At 48.6% G+C, this 22,295-nt stretch overlaps 1 pseudogene across 1 annotated transcript; it reads right to left on the bottom strand.

Moving 5' to 3' along the window:
- Window positions 1–338: 338 nt before the first annotated feature.
- LOC309376680 (disintegrin and metalloproteinase domain-containing protein 21 pseudogene) lies at window positions 339–3,778 on the bottom strand (annotated as a pseudogene). Its single transcript has one exon. The product of its transcript is annotated as a disintegrin and metalloproteinase domain-containing protein 21 pseudogene (transcript).
- Between the last annotated feature and the right edge of the window lie 18,517 nt (window positions 3,779–22,295).

Genomic DNA, 22,295 nt, shown 5'->3' with positions numbered 1-22,295 from the left:
TGGGTTTACCACATGCCTCTGTTTGGCCACTGTAAGAACATGATGTTGGACTTGATGGGCCATTGGCCTGACTCGCCAGGACTCTTCTCATGTTATGTCTTTGCTGTTTCACCCTGGATGAAAAGGGCGAGTGAGGGAAAGCCAAGTTTGTACACATGGTTAATTGTGCAAACCCAGTTCCTAAATGCTAGTGAAATGACACTTAACGGTCCTTGAAGTTCTGAGTTAGTCACCCAACAAGGACAAACTGTTTTACTACTGCTAGGTTACACAGCACGGAGTGAAACATTTGATTTCATTAAACTATTTCAATACATTCTTCTTAAGGCTTTTGCAACTGGGGAAAAATGCAAATTTTATTAGAGCAAAGACCGTATTACAATTGCTCCTATTATAAGGACTATATACATGGGAAATTTATTTCTGGGATGAGGGAGCATGTGCGCCGCCCCGACATACGGCTGAACTACAGTTCCCATCAGCCACTGGCGCAGCATGGTCAACAGCCAGGGATGATGGGAACTGGAGTCCACTTGCCACCAACCTCTGCTTTATTATAGATGCTTTGGAGTGCAGTCGATGTCTTAACAGGAGGTCCAAGGATGCCTTGAAATGTCCACAAGCATTACTCTTTGGAATCTGTAGAGTTCAATCCTTCCTTTACTTTGCAAACGTGACAGGAATCAACTTTGTCAACATCTGGGCTGCTGCCTTGCACATTCTCTCCAACCCGTGAGCTGGTGAATTGCCTATACCATTCTGGTAGCTTCCACAGCCTTGGCACAATGAAAGTGATAGCGGCAAGAACCAGGACTCCTAGAGGGATCACTGTTTCAAAAGCTCGTTTCACGACTTTTGTGCTCCAGTTCTGCCTTGGATACCCACCATCGATGCTTCCCCCAGACCCCCAAAACATGCAGTTCGGAGGGGCCCAGCCGCTGTTGCAGTGGCAGTTATTGCGGTTGTTACAAACACCTCTGTCATTGCACTTTTTGTTGGGATCACACACTGCCTTCTTCCTGAAAATGCACGTATAGTTCTTGCAGAGTTTCCCAGGGCCACATGGAGTGCCGTCAGGTACCATTCCAAGATCCACAAAATCTGTCCCGCCATGGTAAGCCACGCTCCAGCAGCTAGCACTCGGGCCTGACAACTCGGTGGGAGTCACGGTATAGTGTGGTATTGAAGGTACGTCTCTGACGTTGGTACACTGAACTCTCCCGCACTTTACGTCTTGAGGCTGGCATTTCACAAAAGTACTTCCTGTCCCATCCCTGCCACAGTTGCCATACTCATCCCCCACACTATTCCGAGACCGAAAGCAGGATGCTGGAGCCGCTGTGGCTCCATAGCCAAAGATCCTGGCGCACAGGTAGTTGTGAGTCCAACACTGCTTGGCATAACAATGGGAAATGTGTTTGCTGCACGGCGTCCCGTCTTGCATGTACACATCATTGGGGCACCACTCAGATTTCCCACTACAGTACTCGGGAAGGTCACACTCATTGATCTGAACTCGACAAAGGTCTCCACTTGGAAGGAAGTGACAGTTTTTACAACATGGCCCAGAAGAGCATTGTGCACGTGGCTTCAAGGTGCAGTCAGGGTTGCAGCAAAGATTCTGCTTGCACCTCTGCGTGCCGCCACAGTCGCATTCTTCTCCCTTATCCAACACTCCATTGCCACAATGCTTGATAGATGGTATTTTTAGGGGCCTGTTGGTCAGGCAGTCCAGGTTCCCTTCCAGCACAAGTTCTGTAAAAGTGTGAATGCTGCAGTTGCTGAACTTGTTCGTTTCTGCCTGGTACGAATGCATGACACAGGTTTTGTATCCTCCACAAACACAGTTGGATTCGTCGTGTTCAAGTCCCATGTGATGTCCCAACTCATGGGACATGGCCCTTGAAAAGAGAATTGGATTCTTCTGCAAGTAACTCAAAACCCCTGCAGAATAGCTTGGTCTGCAGATAGCTTTACTGTATGACTTCCCGAGGGTGTGCTCAAACTCCTGGTGAGTGAGCAACAGAGCTGTGTCGTGCTTCATCCACTTCGCAAGACCGTTCACTCTCCAGCTGTTGAAATTATTCAGAAGCAACCCAATGTCATTTGTAATCTCGAAAGGGTTGCCTGTGTTCCAGATCTCCAGTCCAATCAGGACAACACTTGTGTGCAGCACCCGGAAGTGCACACCCATTAAGTTAACTATGTCCAAAATGAGGTATGCCATCCTGGTTTCATTGGCACCTTCAAACAGAAACAGCTTCTCGTCCACAACAATGTACAGCTCAACGTATTTTGGGTGCCTTGGGTCACGCCGCCCTCTTTCCACCCTCAGTTCTTTTGCTTGACGCTTTGCAACTGGAGCTCTCATTCCACACATACAAGGCTTTGGTTCGTTGATCAGGTAGAGAAGGTGCTGAAAAGCTGAAGAATCGTGGAAAGGCTCTATGCCATAATTTCTGTCTCTGATACTTAGGAATCCTGTCAAGCCAGAACAGGTCTTAAGAACCACAAGCGAATTGGCTACGCCATCCACATGCCCTTCGTGGTAGCATTCAACAGGGATGTAGGGATGACTTTCGATCCGTCTGCCCTGGGAACTGTATGTGAAGAGTGGGAGGTTTTTGACCAGGAAGTCGTGCTTCCTGGGCTTCAGCTGAATGACGTATTCCTTTCCTGATACATTGAGGATATAGGAAAGTTCACCCTTCTTGGCTTTCCCTCCCCAAAGCACCAACCGCCTTGGGGTGATCACTTCATACGACGTATACTCAGGAACAGGAAATGAGCTGGTGGGAAGGAGGAACCCCAGCAAAATAACAGGATTTGTCAACTGCAGAACCAGCCATTTGTGGAGGCCACCGCTGCCACGTGCCATTATTTGCTTCCACTATTCACTATCCTTAAACCGCCTAGAGTAGAGAGGAGACAGACTGGGCTTTCTGACCAATCATTGCTTCTCCAAGGCTTTCCCCACCAATCATTAATTCTCAAGAGGCTTTTTTAGACTTGTCAGCGTGCTCAAGAAAACACAAGGCAATTCCTGCCACTGCCACCATCTCTCTCTTGACGGTCGTCAACATCATTTGGTTGTGAGAGCGTTCAAAAAGGTGAAGTGGCCACTGATGTCTGCCATTTTCAAATGGAGTTAGGGTAACCAAAACACTGGCCGTCCTTAAACCTTTGACTCTAAAGGCCTCCACAACTTTAGGGCCTAGGCACCACCATTTTCTCTTCTCAGAAGCTGTTGTGGTCACCTTTCCGGGTGATAACAAGGACCAAAAGGAGGAGGGGTGGACACCAGAGAGAGGAAGATACCCCAATAATTATATTCTTCTAGTCCCAGGAATTCTCATTTAATCTTCTAAAGTGTATTTCCAGAGACTTCTAGATGACAAAGGAGACGACAAAGAGGGAGGAGGAACCACCATGTCCTCTCCTGTGGTGGGAAATTCCATGACCAGGCTAACAGTTTCTCATGCTTTTTTGAATGTGGACATTCCATCGGCTGAGGCAGGTGGGCATTGGAAGAGCACGGAACACGGTAGAGAGCAGCTGTTTGCTATTCTCGATGTGGATCAGGACCCACTTATTGCTGGAATCCTGGCCAAGAAGGCTAACCTAGGCCACATTCACACTGTGGGTTTAAAGGGGAATTGTGAAGGAAGAGTATACATGAGTAGCCAACTGTGACGGGGGAAAGGTCAGGCGGGCTAAAGCTCAGAATGATCTCAGGCTTGCAAGAGAGGTGAAAGATAACAATAAAGGTTTATTTGGCTATGTTCAAAGCAGCAGGAAGAACAAGCAAGTGGTAGGTCCTCTGTGGGGAGAAAATGGAGAAATGCTATTGAGTGACAGAGAGAAGGTGGAGGCTGCTCAGCGCCTACTTGACCTCTATCCAAAAGGAAAGCTGTGCCCAACCTGGTGATAACACAAACAACAATGCAAGGCGGGAACTGCAGCCCAAAATAGGAGACGTGGTGGGAAAGGAACACCTAGCTACGTTAAACAAATTAAAAGCTGCAGGGTCTAATGAGCTGTACCCAAGGGTACTAAAGGGGTTTGAGAATGTAATCTCAGAGCCTCTGTCTATAATCTTTGAGAATTCCTGGAGAACAGGTGAAGTCCCTACAGACTGGAGGCAGGCAAATGTTGTCCCTGTTAAGTTGTGGGTGAACATATCAGATGCAGTGGCGTAGTGTGGGGGGTGCAGGGGGGGCCGGGCGCACCGGGCGCAACATTTGGGGGAGCGTGCTTGCCGCCTCTGGAGTCGCCGAAGAGCCTCGAGCGCAGGCTGTAGCAGAGCCCCATGTCTCGCGGAACCGCCGAGCTGTTCGCGCGTCCAGGCTGAAGGCGTCCGGCAGGCAGCGGCTCTCAGCGCTCGCCGCGGTCCCCGCGCGTCAGGGGCGCGGCAGGCAGCCCCTCCTCCTCGCCGCTGCTGCTGCAGCTGCTGGACCATGTTGCATTTTCCTTGCCTCTCTGCCCTCCTCCAGGCAAGCGGCGTCGTTTGGGCGGCAGCGCCAGCGGCAACTCGCCTCGGATCACCTGACACAGACCCGCCCCCGCCACCATGGCTACCTTACCGTAAATACCCCAGCCCAGGCAGCAGCAAGAAGAAGCTGGCAGCGGCGGCAGGTTAGGGGTTAGGGGGTGCAAATTACTTGCCTTGCCCCGGGTTAGGGGGTGCAAATTACTTGCCTTGCCCAGGTTAGGGGGCGCAAATTACTTGCCTTGCCCCGGGTGCTGACAACCCACACTACGCCGCTGATCAGATGACACAGCGATTCTTCAAACAGCTCTTCTTTTTTCAGAGGCCAGAACAGGAACTGAGCTGAAGGGCTCAGTCAGCCTGCTTATATAGAGCTCCAGTACACATAATTGTTACAACTTTCTAAAACTATCCAATCACTGAATGTCACTTTCGATCCCTTATTTGAACACTTATCTACAGTATCCCCCTGCTGGCCCAGGGTGCGAACTTCAGTACATAACACCCCTCCCCACCGAGATAAGGCGTTAGTTACAATCGTAATGGTTTCCTTATATACAGCACTACACGTTGGTTCAATTAGGCACAAAAGCATATCGGTTACATTTCACATACTTCCATTAGACCAACAGTATTACATGTCCAACAACATAGTCCTTTAAATAAGTTGGGCGCTTGGAAACTCTGCCAGACTGCCGGGGAGCGGTACCCAGGTCCGGTGGGCTGCCCGATTCTTGCTGAGGCTGTGGCGTGACCCTAGGTGGGGTTGAAACCAAGTCCCCTGGAACCGCTGCTGTGGGCATGTGGAGTTGGCGGATTGTCAGGCACGGCAGTGGTCTGAGTCTGTGGGAAGTCCTGCAGACCCTCTGAAGCAGCTTGGTTCGGCTCCACGCCCCCAGTTTGCGAGAGAGGTGTAGGTGGAGCCTCACCATCTGTAAGTGTCTGTTCCGGAGCCATGAGCGCAGTTGGGGGCACTGCAGTAGTGCCCAAGTCCCCAACCCTGCGCCTAAGCTGGTCTATGTGCCAGCGCCACAAACGTCCATCTTCGAGCGCCACCTGGTACGAGTGAGGTCCAGTGACTCCCACTACTGTGGCTGGCACCCAAGGAATGTCCCCCACAAAGTTCCGGGCAAAGACCTGGTTTCCTGGAACAGATGACCGTGGCACGTGCAGCCAAGCCGGTCGAGCGGAGACCTGAGGCGGCAGGACTGAGGCCGCATGAGGGGTGATGTGTTGCACGAACAAGTATTCAGCAATCCGCTCATGCCAGTCTCCCTGGTCCAGGCTCGCCAGTGCCTCTTTTGCCGAGCGCACCATTCTCTCCGCTTGCCCGTTGCTGGATGGAGGAAATGGTGCCATTAGGGCATGGCAGATGCCCAGTCCCAAAAGGTATCGCTCAAAAGTGCCTGAGGTGAACTGCGGTCCGTTGTCGGAGACGAGGACATCGGGACACCCATGCGTTGCAAAAAGGCCTCGCAGCACCCGGATGACGGCCTCGGTAGGGGTGGAGGGCATCAGGGCCACCTTACAACTTTCTAAAACTATCCAATCACTGAACGTCACTTTTGATCCCGTATTTGCATAACTATCTACAGTATCCCCCTGCTGGCCCAGGGTGAGAACTTCAGTACATAATGGTCCCCATCTTCAAAAAAGGGTGAAAGAAGACCCAGGTAACAACAACAAGTGAGCACCGACATCGATACCAGGAAAGGTCCTAGAACAGATAATTCAACAGTCATCCTGTGAGCATTTAGAAAAGGATGCTGTGATTACTAAGACCCAGCATGGGTTTCTCAAAAACTAAGTCACGCCAGACAAATCATATTTCTTCTTTTGATAGAGTTACCAGCTTGGTGGATCGGGGAAATACTGTGGGCATAGTGTATCTTGATTTCAGTAAGGCTTTTGACAAAGCCCACCCATATTCTTATGAGGAAGACGGTAAAATGTGGGTTGAATTAGGTTAACAGGTGGATTTGTAGCTGGTTATAGCTGGTTGACTGGATGACTGACTGAATGCTGGGTCTGGTGAGACACTTGCATATTTGCATGTCTGGGCCAGTTCAAACTGCTCTGGGCAAGTTGGAACCTACCTGAAAGTTTTCCAACTGGTTTGGGCTGGTTTGAACCTCTTGGACTGGATCCAACTGGTATGAACTGGTCCAACCGCTCTGGGCTGGTTCCAAGTGACATAGACCTGTCCCAACCGGCCTGGACCTGTTCTAAGCAGCTTGGGCCAGTTTCAAATGACCTGCACCTGCTCCAACTGGCCTGGACCTGCTGGAAGCTGTCTGGAACTGTTCAAACTGGCTTGGGCCGGATCAAACCAGCCCAGACCTGTTTAAACCAGCTTGGACTGGCAGAAAGAGGCCTGTTGTTGTTGTTTAGTCATTTAGTCGTGTCCGACTCTTCGTGACCCCATGGACCAGGGCACACCAGGCACTCCTGTCTTTCACTGCCTCCTGCAGTTTGGTCAAGCTCATGCTGGTAGGTTCAAGAACACTGTCCAACCATCTCGTCCTCTGTCGTCCCCTTCTCCTTGTGCCCTCCATCTTTCCCAACATCAGGGGAGTCTTCTCTTCTCATGAGGTGGCCAAAGTATTGGAGCCTCAGCTTCACGATCTGTCCTTCCAGTGAGCACTCAGGGCTGATTTCCTTCAGAATGGAGAGGTGTGATCTTCTTGCAGTCCATGGGACTCTCAAGAGTCTCCTCCAGCACCAGAATTCAAAAGCATCCATTCTTCGGCGATCAGCCTTCTTTGTGGTCCAGCTCTCACTTCCATACATCACTACTGGGAAAACCATAGCTTTAACTATACGGACCTTTGTTGGCAAGGTGATGTCTCTGCTTTTTAAGATGCTGTCTAGGTTTGTCATTGCTTTTCTCCCAAGAAGCAGGCGTCTTTTAATTTCGTGGCTGCTGTCACCATCTGCAGTGATCATGGAGCCCAAGAAAGTAAAATCTCTCACTGCTTCCATTTCTTCCCCTTCTATTTGCCAGGAGGTGATGGGACCAGTGGCCATGATCTTCGTTTTTTGATGTTGAGCTTCAGACCATATTTTGCACTCTCCTCTTTCACCCTCATTAAAAGGTTCTTTAATTCCTCCTCACTTTCTGCCATCATGGTTGTGTCATCTGCATATCTGAGGTTGTTGATATTTCTTCCGGCAATCTTAATTCCGGCTAGGGATTCATCCAGCCCAGCCTTTTGCACGATGAATTCTGCATATAAGTTAAATAAGCAGGGAGACAATATGCAGCCTTGCTGTACTCCTTTCCCAATTTTGAACCAATCAGTTGTTCCATATCCAGGTCTAACTGTAGCTTCTTGTCCCACATAGAGATTTCTCAGGAGACAGATGAGGTGATCAGGTCCTCCCATTTCTTTAAGAACTTGCCATAGTTTGCTGTGGTTGACACAGTCAAAGGCTTTTGCCTAGTCAATGAAGCAGAAGTAGATGTCTTTCTGGAACTCTCTAGCTTTCTCCATAAAGCCACTCCTGACATAAGGAGGGGGGGGTTGCGGGCTCACTCCCCATCTACATCCTCACGGGGCTGGCTGCAGACCCGCGGGACTTGGGGAATCCCGGGATTCATTAGTATTCATCATTCACAGCACCAGCCAATCGGCTGGCGGGGGGGCAGGCTTAGTGGGGGGCATTTAAGGTCGGGGCAGCCCGTGCTTGCCCCTTCCTTTCAGCAGCTGTGGTTTCCCACCCACCCACCCTTTAGGTTTTCATTTGGACTTTGCTATGGGCTTTGGCTGGTCGCTGCAAGGGGCCTGGCAGGAGTTTTTCCACTTGGCTAATTGGCATTATTTTTGAAGCCGCTTGGTTTTTTTGCCTACCTCGTAGCAAAATGTCACAACACCTTTGGTTTGGGCGGTTAGGCATTGGCAGGGGTATTATTATGCAAATGAGTTGGGGGGGAGCGCCATCATCTCCCCAAAATGTTGAAGGGTAGTCCGATAAAGGGCTCCGGGGGGCGTCGCCTCGTCCGAAACCTATGGAGGCTAGGGCCTAAAGCGCGCTCCCGAGCGGTAACCCCTCGGGGAGCGCCTAGGGATGTGCATCTCGGGGGCTCCCCCTGTTGGTTCTTAACCCTTCCCAGTTTTATACCAGTTAGTCTGATAGGGCCAATGCCTAAAGCCAATACTGCTCTTAGCTGTAATCAATAAAGTTGTGGCCATTTTTTGCCCATTAACCTAAATTCTGCTGTCTTGTGTCTTTATTTATTCCATCAGTGGGAGGGGGTGGGAATCGCCACGCAATCCAGCCTATGTTTGCAATTTGGTCTCTGGTTCCTCTGCCTCTTCTAAATCCAGCTTGCACTTCTGGGAGTTCTCGGTCCACATACTGCTTGAGCCTACCATGTAGAATTTTAAGCATAACCTTGTTAGCGTGTGAAATGAGTGCAATTGTGCGGTAGTTGGAGCATTCTTTGGCACTGCCCTTCTTTGGGATTGGAATGTAAACTGATCTTCTCCAATCCTGTGGCCACTGCTGAGTTCTCCAAACTTGCTGGCATATTGAGTGTAGCACCTTAACAGCATCATCTTTTGAAATTTTAAATAGTTCAGCTGGAATACCATCACTTCCACTGGCCTTGCTATTTGCAGTGCTTTCTAAGGCCCATTTGACTTCACTCTCCAGGATGTCTGGCTCAAGGTCACCAACCACACTACCTGGGATGTACGAGCCATCCATATCTTTCTGGTATAATTCCTCTGTGTATTCTTGCCAACTCTTCTTGATGTCTTCTGCTTCTGTTAGGTCCTTGCCACTTTTGTCCTTTATTATGGAAATCTTTGTACAAAATGTTCCTTTCATATCTCCAATTTTCTTGAACAGATCTCTGGTTCTTCCCTTTCTGTTGTTTTCCTTTATTTCTTTGCATTGCTCGTTTAAGAAGGCCTTCTTGTCTCTCCTTGCTATTTTTTGGAAATCTGCATTCAATTTCCTGTATCTTTCACTATCTCCCTTGCATTTTGCTTGCCTTCTCTCCCTCGCTATTTGTAAGGCCTCGTTGGACTGCCACTTTGCTTTCTTGCATTTCCTTTTCATTGAGATGGTTTTCATTGCTGCCTCCTGTATAATGTTGTGAGCCTCCATCCATAGTTCTTCAGGCACTCTGTCCACCAAATCTAAATCCTTAAACCTGTTCCTCACTTCCACTGTGTATTCATAAGGGATTTTATTTACCGTATTTTTCGCCCTATAGGACACACTTTTTCCCCTCCAAAAATGAAGGGGGAATGTGTGCGCGTCCTATAGGGCGAATGCAGGCTTTTGCTGAAGCCTGGAGAGCGAGAGGGGTCGATGTGCACGGACCCCTCTCGCTCTCCAGGCTTCAGGAAGCTATCCGCAAGCCTTCGGAGCCCAGCAGGAGTTCCCGCCAGGCTCCCAAGGCTTGCGGACAGTAGCCTGCAGCCCGAAAACCGGGGAGTGCACCCCTGGCTTCGGGCAGCTCTCTGCAAGCCTTGGGAGCCCAGCGCGACTTCCCGCGCTACAGCGCCGCGCTCCCCGAGCTTTGGATAGCAGCAAGCTTCGGGAGCGATAGCAAGGTTGAGTGCAACCTCGCCATCGCTCCTGGACCCGTTCTGCACTGGCTTCCCCCGTCTCCAGCCCCACAAGCTCTGGGAGCGATGGCGAGGTTGCGCAAAACGAAGGCTAAAAATGAAGCCAGGGCAGCTAGCGGGATCCATCTTTGGCTTCTTCGCTCTTTGGGGCTCGGGAGGGATATAATCCCCCCCTTTATTTCCCCTCCCAAAAAAGAAGTGTGCCCTATGGGCCGGTGCGCCCTATAGGGCAAAAAATGTGGTCGATTGTATCTTACCGGCCCAGTGGTTTTTCCTACTTTCTTCAGTTTAAGCTTGAATTTTGCTATAAGAAGCTGATGATCTGTGCCACAGTCAGCTCCAGGTCTTGTTTTTGCTGACTGTATAGAGCTTCTCCATCTTTGGCTGCAGAGAATATAATCAATCTGATTTCAATGCTGCCCATCTGGTGATGTCTATGTGTAGAGTCGTCTCTCGTGTTGTTGGAAAAGTGTGTTTGTGATGACCAGCTTGTTCTCTTGACAGAACTCTATTAGCCTTTGCCCTGCTTCGTTTTGAACTCCAAGGCCAAACTTGACAGTTGTTCCTTTTATCTCTTGATTCCCTACTTTAGCATTCCAATCCCCTATAATGAGAAGAAAATCCTTCTTTGGTTTCACTTCTATAAGGTGTTGTAAGTCTTCATAGAATTGGTCAATTTCTGTTTCTTCAGCACCAGTAGTTGGTGCATAAACTTGGATTACTGTGATGTTAAAAGGTCTCCCTTGGATTCGTATCGAGATCATTCTATCATTTTTGAGATTGCATCCCAGTACAGCTCTTGCCACTCTTTTGTTGACTATGAGGGCCACTCCATTTCTTTTATGGGATTCTTGCCCGAGTAGTAGATATGATGGTCATCCGAACTGAATTCACCCATTCTCATCCATTTTAGTTCACTGATGCCCAGGATGTCAATATTTATTCTTGCCATCTAATTTTTGACCACACCCAACTTACCAAGGTTCATGGTTCTTACATTCCAGGTTCCTATGCAATATTTTTCTTTACAGCATTGGACTTTCCTTTCGCTTCCAGGCATATCCGCAACTGAGCGTCCTTTCGGCTTTGGCCCAGTCGCTTCATCAGCTCTGAATCTACTTGTACTTGTCCTCTGCTCTTCCCCTATAACATGTTGGACGCCTTCCGACCTGAGGGGCTCATCTTCCAGCGTCATAACTTTTATATGCCTGTTCTCTTTGTCCATGGAGTTTTCGTGGCAGGGATACTGGAGTGGCTTTCCAGTTCCTCCTCCAGGTGGATCACGTTTGGTCAAAACTCTCCACTATGACCTGTCCATCTTGGGTACATAGTTCATAGCTTCTCTGAGTTATTCAAGCCCCTTCGCCACGGCAAGGCAGTGATCCATGAAGGGGGAAAGAGGTCTAGACCGCTTCAAACCAGCCTAGACCTGTGCAAACTGGCTTGAACTGGTAGAAACTGGCCTAGACCAGTTCAAACCAGTCTAGACCTTTTCAAACCGGCTTGAACTGTCACAAACCAGCCACGACTGGTTCAAACTGGCTTGGACCAACACAAACCGGCCTAGACCAGTTCAAACTGGCCTAGACCAGTTGAAACCAGCTTGGACTGGCCCAAATTGGCTTGGACCAGTTCAAACTGGTCTGGGCAAGTTTGAACCAGCCTGAACCTTTTCCAACTGTTTGGGCTGGTTCCAACTGGCTTGGGCTGCTTGAAGCTGTCTGGTACTGTTCCAACTGACTTGGGTCGGCTCAAACCAGCTTGGGTCGGCACAAACAGGCCCAGACCGGTGAAAACCAGCCTAGACCGGTTCAAACTGGCTTGAACCGGCATAAACCGGTTTTGACCAGTTCAAACTGGCATCGACTGGTTCAAACCGGCCTAGACCTGTTCAAACCAGCTGGGACCAGTTCCAACAGGTCTCAACAGGTTCCAACCAGCTTGGACCGGAACAAATCGGCTTGGACTGGTTCAAACCAATCTAAGCTAGTTCCAACCAGTATGGACCAGTTCCAACCGGCCTGGATCTGCTCAAAGCTGTCTGGTACTGTTCCAACTGGCTTGGGTCGGCTCAAACCAGCCTAGACCTGTTCAAATCGGCTTGGACCGGCACAAACCGGCCTAGACTGGTTCAAACGGGCCTAGACCGGTTCAAACCGGCTTGAACCGGCATCAACTGACCTAGAAAGGTTCAAACTGGTTTGGAGCAGCAGAAACCAGCCCCGACCAGTTCAAACCAGCCTAGACCTGTTCAAACTGGCTTGGACCAACTTCCGGTAATGGCAGACGGGAGCTCTTTTGGCTGAAAGAGCCCCAGCGCAGTGAAGCAAGGGGAGATCACAAGAGCCATGCGGTGCCCTGGAAAAAAACTCAGATTGAGTGTTCTGAGGACCTGGTGTTCCAGTGGGTGCCTTCTGGCAACTCCCTCATTCCCCAGTAAGCTCGTAAGGAGCCCCGAGAGCGAGAGGGGTTGGAGACGCGTCACAGCGGAAACGACTCACTTCCTTCACAGTGCAAAGCTCCAAGTCTGGCGATCGTGAGCGGTCAATTCCTCCAAAAAAAGGACACACACAAAATTGGAACTGTGAGTAAAAGTCAAAGTTTAAATCAGGCTATTTTGGGAACACGAAGGGATTTAAAAACGGAGGTTGATCCCTTTCGCTGAATTAACGGAGAATCGGTTATCGTGGACCAAAGCCTTAAGTGGGAATAAGACTGGTAGAAAGTTTGCAAGCAAACCTCTAAACCCCTCTTCTGCAGGGGGAAGGGGGGGGTGAATTTTTTTGACTTTAAGAACCCTGCAAAACTGAGCACTGACAGTATTTTGGGGGGAGCTCCATTTGAGGAGTAAAAGGGGGTAAAAGGAAATTTGGGAAAGGAGATATTGCTGACTGTGGCTTGTGGCGGGAATCTGTCTGCCTCCTTATCTCCTCCTTGTGACTGAGACTGACCTTAGATAAAAAATAAAATGCCATGGATGGGGGAGAGAAAGGAGAAAAGGCAGAGAAAAGAAAGCAAAGGAGGGGCTCTAAGGCTCCAACTTTTGAAGAGTCTGTGATGCAACTGCTGCAGGAAATTAAAACAGAAGTAATCAGCAGAGCATACAGGAATTAAAAAAAGACTTTGCAGATTTAAGACAATAAAGGGGTTAAGACAATATGCCTGTTGTCTTTGTCCATGGAGTTTTCTTGGCAGGGATACTGGAGTGGCTTGCCGGTTCCTCCTCCAGGTGGATCACGTTTGGTCAAAACTCTCCACTATGACCTGTCCATCTTGGATGCCCTGCTCGGCATAGTTCAGAGCTTCTCTGAGTTTTTCAAGCCCCTTCGCCACGGCAAGGCAGTGATCCATGAAGGGGAGGCAGTGATCCATGAAGGGTCCATGAAGCTGAGGCTCCAAGACTTTGGCCACCTCATGAGAAGAGAAGACTCCCTGGAAAAGACCCTGATGTTGGGAAAGATGGAGGGCGCAAGGAGAAGGGGACGACAGAGGACGAGATGGTTGGACAGTGTTCTCGAGGCTACCAGCATGAGTTTGACCAAACTGCGGGAGGCAGTGGAAGACAGGAGTGCCTGGCGTGCTCTGGTCCATGGGGTCATGAAGAGTCAGACACGACTAAATGACTAAACAACAAGACAGATATATCAGGTCATGAACTAAGATTGACGCAGTTGGAAACTGTGTGAGTTTCTGACCTGGAGAGAGCACAGCAAGAAGCCTCAAATTCAATTGCATTTCTACAGTTGAAAGAGAGGGAGAGCCATTTGAGATTGAGAGGAGTACAACAGAAAGTGCAGGACAATTTGAAGGACTGGTTAATTGATGACTTTTCAGCTTATTGGGATCACCGTATTTTTCGCTCTGTAAGACGCACCAGACCACAAGACGCACTTAGTTTTTGGAGGAGGAAAACAGGGGGCGGGGGGAAATATTCTGAATCTCAGAAGCCAGAACTACAAGAGGGATTGCTACGCACTGAAAGCAGCAATCCCTCTTGCTGTTCTGGCTTCTGGGATAGCTGTGCAGCCTGCATTTGCTCCATAAGATGCACACACATTTCCCCTTACTTTTTAGGAGGGGAAAAGTGCGTCTTATAGAGCGAAAAATACGGTAAATTCCTGGATTGATAAGGCTTATAGATTTGGACCAAAAAAGGACTCTAAGATTATACATGACTGTATGGTAATTTTTAAGACCAAAGAGCAAAGAGATATTATTTTAGGCCACCACTACAAAAAAAGTTTGAGAGATCCTGAAACATTTTTTGGCCCTGAGAAATAACTACACAGAATTGGCCAGTGCTCTAAGAAGGAAAAGCATCTTTTTTAGGTGAGTGTTCCCGGAAGGTCTCTCTTTCAAATTTCAAGGGAGAAAGCAAAGAATTAAGACTGTTGGGGAGAAAGAGAGATTCTTGGAGAAAAACGCAAAGGAACTTGGACTGGAAAGCTCCCATCCATTGGGGGCAGGGGCAGCGACTCCTTAAAAAGTCAAGATGGCTTTAAATCAACAGGCTCATCACAGCTATCTGCCAATCACCCAATCCCACCACCCTTCTGAGTAATACCCCTCCCCACCTTCTCACTATATAGAAGGGTCTGGTGACTTCTGTTTCAGTGTATCTGAAGAAGTGTGCATGCACACGAAAGCTCATACCTAGAACTAACTTAGTTGGTCTTAAAGGTGCTACAGGAAGGAATCTTTTGTTTTGACTTTGGCAGACCAACACGGCTACCTATCTGTAACTTTAAAAATTTAGTCCTGGAAAGTAAATGGTTTGAACTCACACCAAAAAAGAAACCAAGTTTACCATGTTTTGGTAAAACAGAATCTGGATATAATTTGCTTACAAGAAACCACATGTTATTAGACTTCATAGAAAGATCTTTCAAAATAAGAAACTTGGACAGGAATTTATTTCATCATCAGATAAAGTTTAAAAAAGAGGAGTGGTTTTCTATGTTAAAGAAAAATGGAATCCCAAAATGCTATTTAAGGATGAGGAGGGGAGATACATTGCAGTTGAAATTACAGCACAAGGCGATAAATTTCTTTTGTTGGGAATTTATGCACCGAATGACGGCAAAGTAGATTTTTTCAAGAATCTGGGTTTAAAATGTATGGAATATTTGGATTATAAATTGATTTTAATGGGAGATCTGAATGGGGTAGCATCAACACTTATGGATAAAACACAAGGACAGAAATCCCAGAATGCTGGCAGACTACCAAAGACTTTTTTTGACATGACAGATAAATATGATCTGTCGAACATATGGAGGCTACGAATTTTTTACTTTTTGAATGTTGTCTAGATTTCTACAACTGATTTAGGGTATTTTTTGCACTGCTGAATCAGGAAATGGCATCCGTTTCTCTCCATCAGGTCAGGTTTACGGTAAACTGAATGGTGGGCATTGATAAAGGTAAGTACACATAAATTGCATGTTGCTTCACCATTTTTCAAACTTCAGGGCTTGAACCTCCGTTTCTTGGAACTCCTGGAATGCTCAGCGGCAGGGAGGTCTCTCTTCAGAGTCCAACAGTAGTCAGCCATCATGATTGCGTCCCAGCGACCCTGATACCTGGTCTCCATCTCTTTCATGTCCTGATGGAATCTCTCCCCCTGCTCGTCACTCATTGAACCCAGGTTCTCAGGAAACCGGTCCATATGTGAAAATAGGTAGTGCATCTTTACGCTCATGTTGCAGCCCAGGTCTCTGAAAGCAGTCAGCATGTTGTTGACAAGTTCTGCGTAGTTTCTGGCCTTATTGTTGCCAAGAAAGTTCTTCATTACCAGAACAAATGCCTTCCACGCTTCCAGTTCCACTTCGTTCATTGACTTTCCGAACTCTGGATCTCTAATGAGCTAACGAATCTGAGGACTGTCAAAGATGCCAGCTTTCAACTTCTCCATGGTCAATCCTGGAAAAGCCTGGCACAAGTAAGTGAAGCAGTCACCATCCTTGTCCATAGCCTTGGTGAACTGCTTGATTAAGCCGAGCTTGATGTGCAGCGGTGGGAAGAGTATTCTGTCTCTGTCCACCAGAGGGTCGTTGATGACGTTCCTTTATTTGCAAAGCACCAATTCCTCCCGCACAGGCCAGTCCTTCTTCGTGTAATGCTGAGCACGGTCCCTACTATCCCACATGCACAGAAAACATGGGTACTTGGTGAAGCCAGACTGTTGTCCCAACAAAAAGTTCACCATCTTCAGGTCAACACAAATAAACCACTTATGCTGATCATAACCAATTTTCTCCAGCACATATTCACCGCTTCATAGTTCTCCTTCAGTGTACTCGAGTGAGACAGGGGTATAGAGACAAACTGGTTGCCGTTATGTAGCAGAACACATTTCAGTGATCGCTTGCTGCTGTCAATGAACAGTCTCCAATCTTTGGGTTCGTACTGTGGCAATCCAAGCTTGAGCAGAAGCTGCGCAATATCTGCACAGTACACGAAGTCCTTCTCTTCCGAGAAAAAACGGAGGTACTCTTGATGCCTGTTGCGGAAGAAGCTGATGCGAGCACTGTCAGAGAGGAGGTATTTTTCCTTCAATCTGGATGCCAACAGTTCGGCAAAGTCCTTTGACAAGCTGAGGTCGTGAACTAGATCATTCAACTCCTTTTGGGAAAATGGATGTGAAGCATCATCTTCAAGAACCACTTCTTCTTCATGTCCTTCAACACTGGAGACATCTTCATCACTAATGTCAGGAAGTTCTCCGAAGATAGGCACTGGAATTTCATCACAATGAGCTACAGGACGACGTGCTGATTGAAGATCAGGATACTTCGTGGGGCGGCTACCCCATTAACTAAGTTTTGATCCCCCAACTTTATGCTTTGCCGCACCAATTTATGGAAAATTTCAAGGTTTTATGACTTCGAACTGATCCCTTTTCGACATAATCACCCAGAACTATCGGACCTGAATACTTCTTGTCATTAAAATAATCATTTCCAATCAAAACAATTATTCGACTTGGCATTTTACCCCCACCAGCTTCTTCTAAAATGCTCCACACAAGCGTACATGTGAACAAAAACGTAAAAAACCGACATGTGGCCATAGCTCAAAAACTTGACCTGAGCAAAACCAATGTGATTTTTGGATTCAGCGCATCAGATTCGTCCTAAATCAACTGAAAAAATGCAGACAACAAATTTGTTGTTGACCAGTGTAATCTATTGTTGGAATGGCATACATATAGGATGAACAAGTTAAATCTGTGTTGATAGACTGGTCAAGAGATGTGGGACATAATATAATGTTTGAAGACTGGGAAAGTTGTGGAGGAAAGGGGTCAAGTTCACTGCATGTACGGTGTTAAAGGAAAACATTATGAAAATGATATATAGATGGTTCTTATGTTAGGATATTTCCGTTCCACCTTAAAAAGGGAGCAGGTTGTTGTGTCACAGCCTGCGTACTTCCGGCTTACAGGAAGTTTCTGTTTTGTATATAGCTGTTGTTTCCCTCTGTGCCTCGACACGCAGGCAGGCAGTCATGTTTTTCTTTGTTCTGACCAACGCTGAATAAAGTTGTAAATATGCTCTCCTGAGTGCACCTTTCGTTGTGGACACTCTGTGAAAGGGCGTGCACAAGTCCTTGGAATGTGGACAGCTGTTTCTGAGGCTTGTGTCGCTAATTGACTGATACTGCGTGTCTACGGGAGGTTGATGGATCGTCCGGAGATGACGTGGGGGCATGGTGGCCTTTGTCTCCCTGGCAGTATCCCAACAACTTAACCCCTGTAAAATTAGCAAAGATATATCATAATAGTGATAATCTATGCTGCAAATGTAAGAAAAAGAAGGTACCTTTTTTCATATGTGGTGGACCTGCCCCAAGATGAAAGACTTCTGGGAAAAGATTTATAATGAATTGAAAAAAAATGTTGAAATATACATTGATTAAGAAACCAGAGGCCTTTCTTCTTGGAATAACAAGTTTAGAACTGCCCAAGAAAGATGTTAAATTGTTTTTGTATGCCACAACTGCAGCTCAAATTTTAATAACCAAGAACTGGAAAACACAAGAAGAGCCAACAGTGGAAGAATGGCAGATGAAGATGATGGACTGTTCGGAGCTAGCCGACCTGACCGGAAGAGTACCAGGAGGAGTACCAGGAGGAATGGATTAAATGTAAAGACTAGGCCGGTTTGTGTCAGTCCAATCCAGTGTGAACAGGTCTAGGCCGGTTTGAAGCGGCCCAAGCCAGTTTGAATCGGGCCAAGCCAGTTTGAATTGGCCCAAGCCAGTTTGAACAGGTCCAAGTGGATTGGGACTGGCCCAGACAGGTTGGAGCAGGTCCAGACCAGTTGGAGCAGGTGCAGGTCATTTGAAACTGGCCCAAGCTGGTTGGAACAGGTCCAGGCCATTTGGAACTGGTCCAAGCCGGTTTGAACAAGTCTAGGCTGGTTTGAACCGGTCCAAGCTGGATTGAAACGGTCTAGGCCAGTTTGAACTGGTCTAGGCCTCTTTCTGCTGGTCCAAGCTGGTTTAAACAGGTCTAGGCTGGTTTGATCCGACCCAAGCCACTTTGAACAGTTCCAGACATCCTCGAGAAGGTCCAGGCCAGTTGGAGCAGTTGCAGGTCATTTGAAACTGGCCCAAGATGGTTAGAACGGATCCAGGCCAGTTGGAACAGGTCTATGTCGCTTGGAACCAGCCCAGCCCATTTAGAACCAGTTCATACCAGTTGGATCCAGTCCAAGCGGGTTCAAACCAGCCCAAACCAGTTGGAAAAGGTTCTGGCGGGTTGCAACTTGCCCAGACAAGTTTGAACTGGCCCAGACTGGTTGGAACTAGCTCAGACTGGTTGCAACAGGTCTAGGCTGGTTTGAACCAGTCTAGATCAGTTTGAGCAGTTCCAAGCTGGTTTGAACTGGTCAAGGCCAGTTTAAACCGGTCTCAGCCAGTTTCAACCGGTTGAGGCTGGTTTGAGCAGTTCCAAGCTGGTTTTAACTGGTCTAGGCCTGTTTAAACCGGTCTCAGACAGTTTCAACCGGTCTAGGCTGGTTTGAACCAGCCCAAGCCAGTTTGAACAGTTCCAAGTGGATTGGAACTTGCCCAGACAGGTTGGAGCAGGTGCAGGTCATTTGAAACTGGCCCAAGATTTTTAGAACAGGTCCAGGCTGGTTGGAACCGGCCCAAGCCAGTTCGAACCTGTTGAGACCAGTTTGAACCAGTCCAAGCCGGTTTGAGCTGATCGAGGCCAGTTTGAACCTGTCTTGGCCGGTTTCAACTGGTATAGGCCAGTTTGAAATGGCCCAAGCCAATTTGAGCAGTTCCAAGTGGGTTGGAACTGGCCCAGACAGGTTGGAGCAGATCCAGGCCAGTTGGAGCAGGTGCAGGTCATTTGAAACTGGCCCAAGCTGGTTAGAACAGGTCTAGGCCAGTTGGAAGCTGTTGAGACCAGCTGGAACCAGTCCAAGCTGGTCCAAGCTGGTTTGAACCGGTCTAGGGCGGTTTGTGCTGGTCCAAGCCAGTTTGAACCGGCCTAAGCCAGTTTGAACAGGTCCAAGTGGATTGGAACCGGCCCAGAGAAGTTGGAGCAGGTCTGGGCCAGTTGGAGCAGGTCTGGGCCAGTTGGAGCAAGTGCAGGTCATTTGAAATTGGCCCAAGCTGGTTAGAAAAGGTCCAGGCCAGTTGGAACAGATCTATGTCGCTTGGAACCAGCCCAGACCAGTTGCAACAAGTTCATACCAGGTGGATGCAGTCCAGGCTGGCGGGAACCAGCAGAAACCAGTTGGAAAAGGTCCTGGCGGATTGCCCAGACCAGTTTGAACTGGCCCGGACTCTTTGGAACCGGTCTAGGTTGGTTTGAACCGGTCGAGGCCAGTTGGAAGCTGTTCAGACCAGTTGGAACCTTTCCAAGCCAGTTTGAACAGGTCTAGGCCTGTTTGAGCCGGTCTAATCTGGTTTCAACCAGCTCAAACCAGTTGGAAAAAGTCCAGGCAGGTTCTAACTTGCCCAGACCAGTTTGAGCTGGCCCAGACTGGTTTGAATTACCTCAGACTGCTGGAAATAGGTCTAGGCTGGATTATGCCGTTCCAAGCCAGTTTGAATTGTCTAGGCCAGTTTGTGCCTGTCCAAGCTGGTTTGAACAGTTTGAGGCAGTTTGGACCAGTTCTGTGTCACTTGGGAGCAGCCCAGACCTGTTGGAACCAGTTCATACCGGTTGGATCCAGTCCAAGCCAATAGGAACCATCCCAAACCACTTAGAAATGGTCCAGGCGCAGTTGAGACCAGTTTGAACCAGTCAAAGACGGTTTGAACCGATCAAGGACGGTTTGAACTGGTCTTGGCCAGTTTCAACTGGTCTATTCTGGTTTAAAATGGCCCAAGCCAGTTTGAGCAGTTCCAAGTGGGTTGGAAATGGCCCAGACAGGTTGGGGCAGGTCCAGGCCAGTGGGAGCAGGTGCAGGTCATTTGAAACTCGCCCAAACTGGTTAGAAAAGGTCCAGGCCGGTTCGAAAAAGACTATGTCGCTTGGAACCAGCACAGACCATTTGGAACCAGTTCATACCAGTTGGGCCCCGCCCAAGCAGGTTGGAACCACCCCAAACCAGTTGGAAAAGGTCCAGGCTGGTTCCAACTTGCCCAGACCAGTTGAACCTGGCCTAGACTGGTTGGAAATAGCTCAATCTGGTTGCAACAGGTCTAGGCTGGTTTGAACCAGTCGAAGCCGTTTGAACCAGTCAAGGCTGGTTTGTGCCGGTCGAAGCCGGTTTGAACCAGTCTAGGCCTGTTTCTAGGGCGGTTTTGGGCTGGTTTAAGCCAGTTTGGCAGGTCCAAATCGGTTTGAACTGGTCTAGGCCGGTTTGAGCATGTCTAGGCCACTTTGAACTGGTCTAGGCTGCTTTGTGCTTGTCCAAGTGGGTTTGAACCGGCCGAGGCTGGTTTGAACTGGTCGAGGTTGGTTTGTGCCAGTCCAAACCGGTTTGAACCGGTCTAGGCCAGTTTCTGCAGGTCCAAGCCGGTTTGTGCTGGTCCAAGCTGGTTTGAACTGGTCTATGTTGATTTATGCCAGTCCAACCCGCTTTGAACAGGTCTAGGCTGGTTTGAGCCAGCCCAAACCAGTTTGAACAGTTCCAGACATCTTCGAGCAGCTCCAGGACAGTTGGAGCAGGACTAGGCTGGTTTGAACCGTTTGGAACAGGTGAATGTCATTTGAAACTGGCCCAAGCTGGTTAGATTGGGTCCAGGCCGGTTGGAACAGGTCTAAGTTGCTTGGAACCAGCCCAGCCCAGCCCATTTGGAGCAAGTTCATACCAGTTGGATCCTGTCCAAGCCGATTGGAACCAGCACAAACCAGTTGGAAAGGTTCCCGGTGGGTACCAACTTGCCCAGACCAGTTTGAACTGGTCCAGACTGGTTGGAACCGATCTAGGTTGGTTTGAACAGGTCCAAGCCGGGTGGTACAGGTCCAAGCTGGTTGGAACTGGTTGATTTGGCCCAGACTGCTTGGAACTGGCTCAGACTGGTTTGAACAGGTCTAGGCTGGTTTGAACCGGTCCAAGCCGGGTGGTACAGGTCCAAGCTGGTTGGAACTGGTTCAGACCGGTTGGAACCGGTCCAGGCCAGTTTGAACCAGCTGGAAACAGTTGGGAAACGTCCAGGCGGGTTCCAACTTGCCCAGACCAGTTTGTGCTCGTCCAAACTGGTTTGAACCGGTCGAGGCCAGTTTGAACTGGTTCAAGCCCTTCGGAACCTTTTGAGACCGGTTGGAACCGGTTCAAGCCAGTTTGAACATGTCTAGGCCGGTTTGAACCGTGCCAAGCCAGTTTGAACAGTTCTAAACAGGTCCAGGCCAGCTGGAGCAGGTGCAGGTGATTTGAAATTGGCCCAAGCTGGTTAGAAAAGGTCCAGGCTGGTTGGGACCAGTCCAAGCTGGTTCAAAACTGTTGAGACCAGTTGGAACCAGTCCAAGCTGTTTTGAACGGCTTGAGGCCGGTTTGAACCAGTCTTGGCCAGTTTCAACTGCTTTAGGCTGGTTTGAACCAGCCGAAGCCAGTATGAACATTTCCAATTGGGTTGGAACTGGCCCAGACCTGTTGGAGCAGGTCCAGGCCAGTTGGAGCAGGTGCAGGTCATTTGAAACTGGCCCAAGCTGGTTAGAAAACTCAAGGCCAGTTGGAACAGATCTATGTCGCTTGGAACCAGCCCGGACCAGTTAGAACAGGTTAATACCAGTTCGAATAAAGTACAAGCCAGTT

Source organism: Podarcis melisellensis, assembly GCF_964234715.1.
Source record: "Podarcis melisellensis genome assembly, chromosome: 8".
In the NCBI taxonomy this organism is placed as follows: Eukaryota; Metazoa; Chordata; class Lepidosauria; order Squamata; family Lacertidae; genus Podarcis; species Podarcis melisellensis.
The sequence above is the reverse complement of the archived record's forward strand: the minus strand, read 5'-3'. Positions and strand labels throughout refer to the sequence as shown.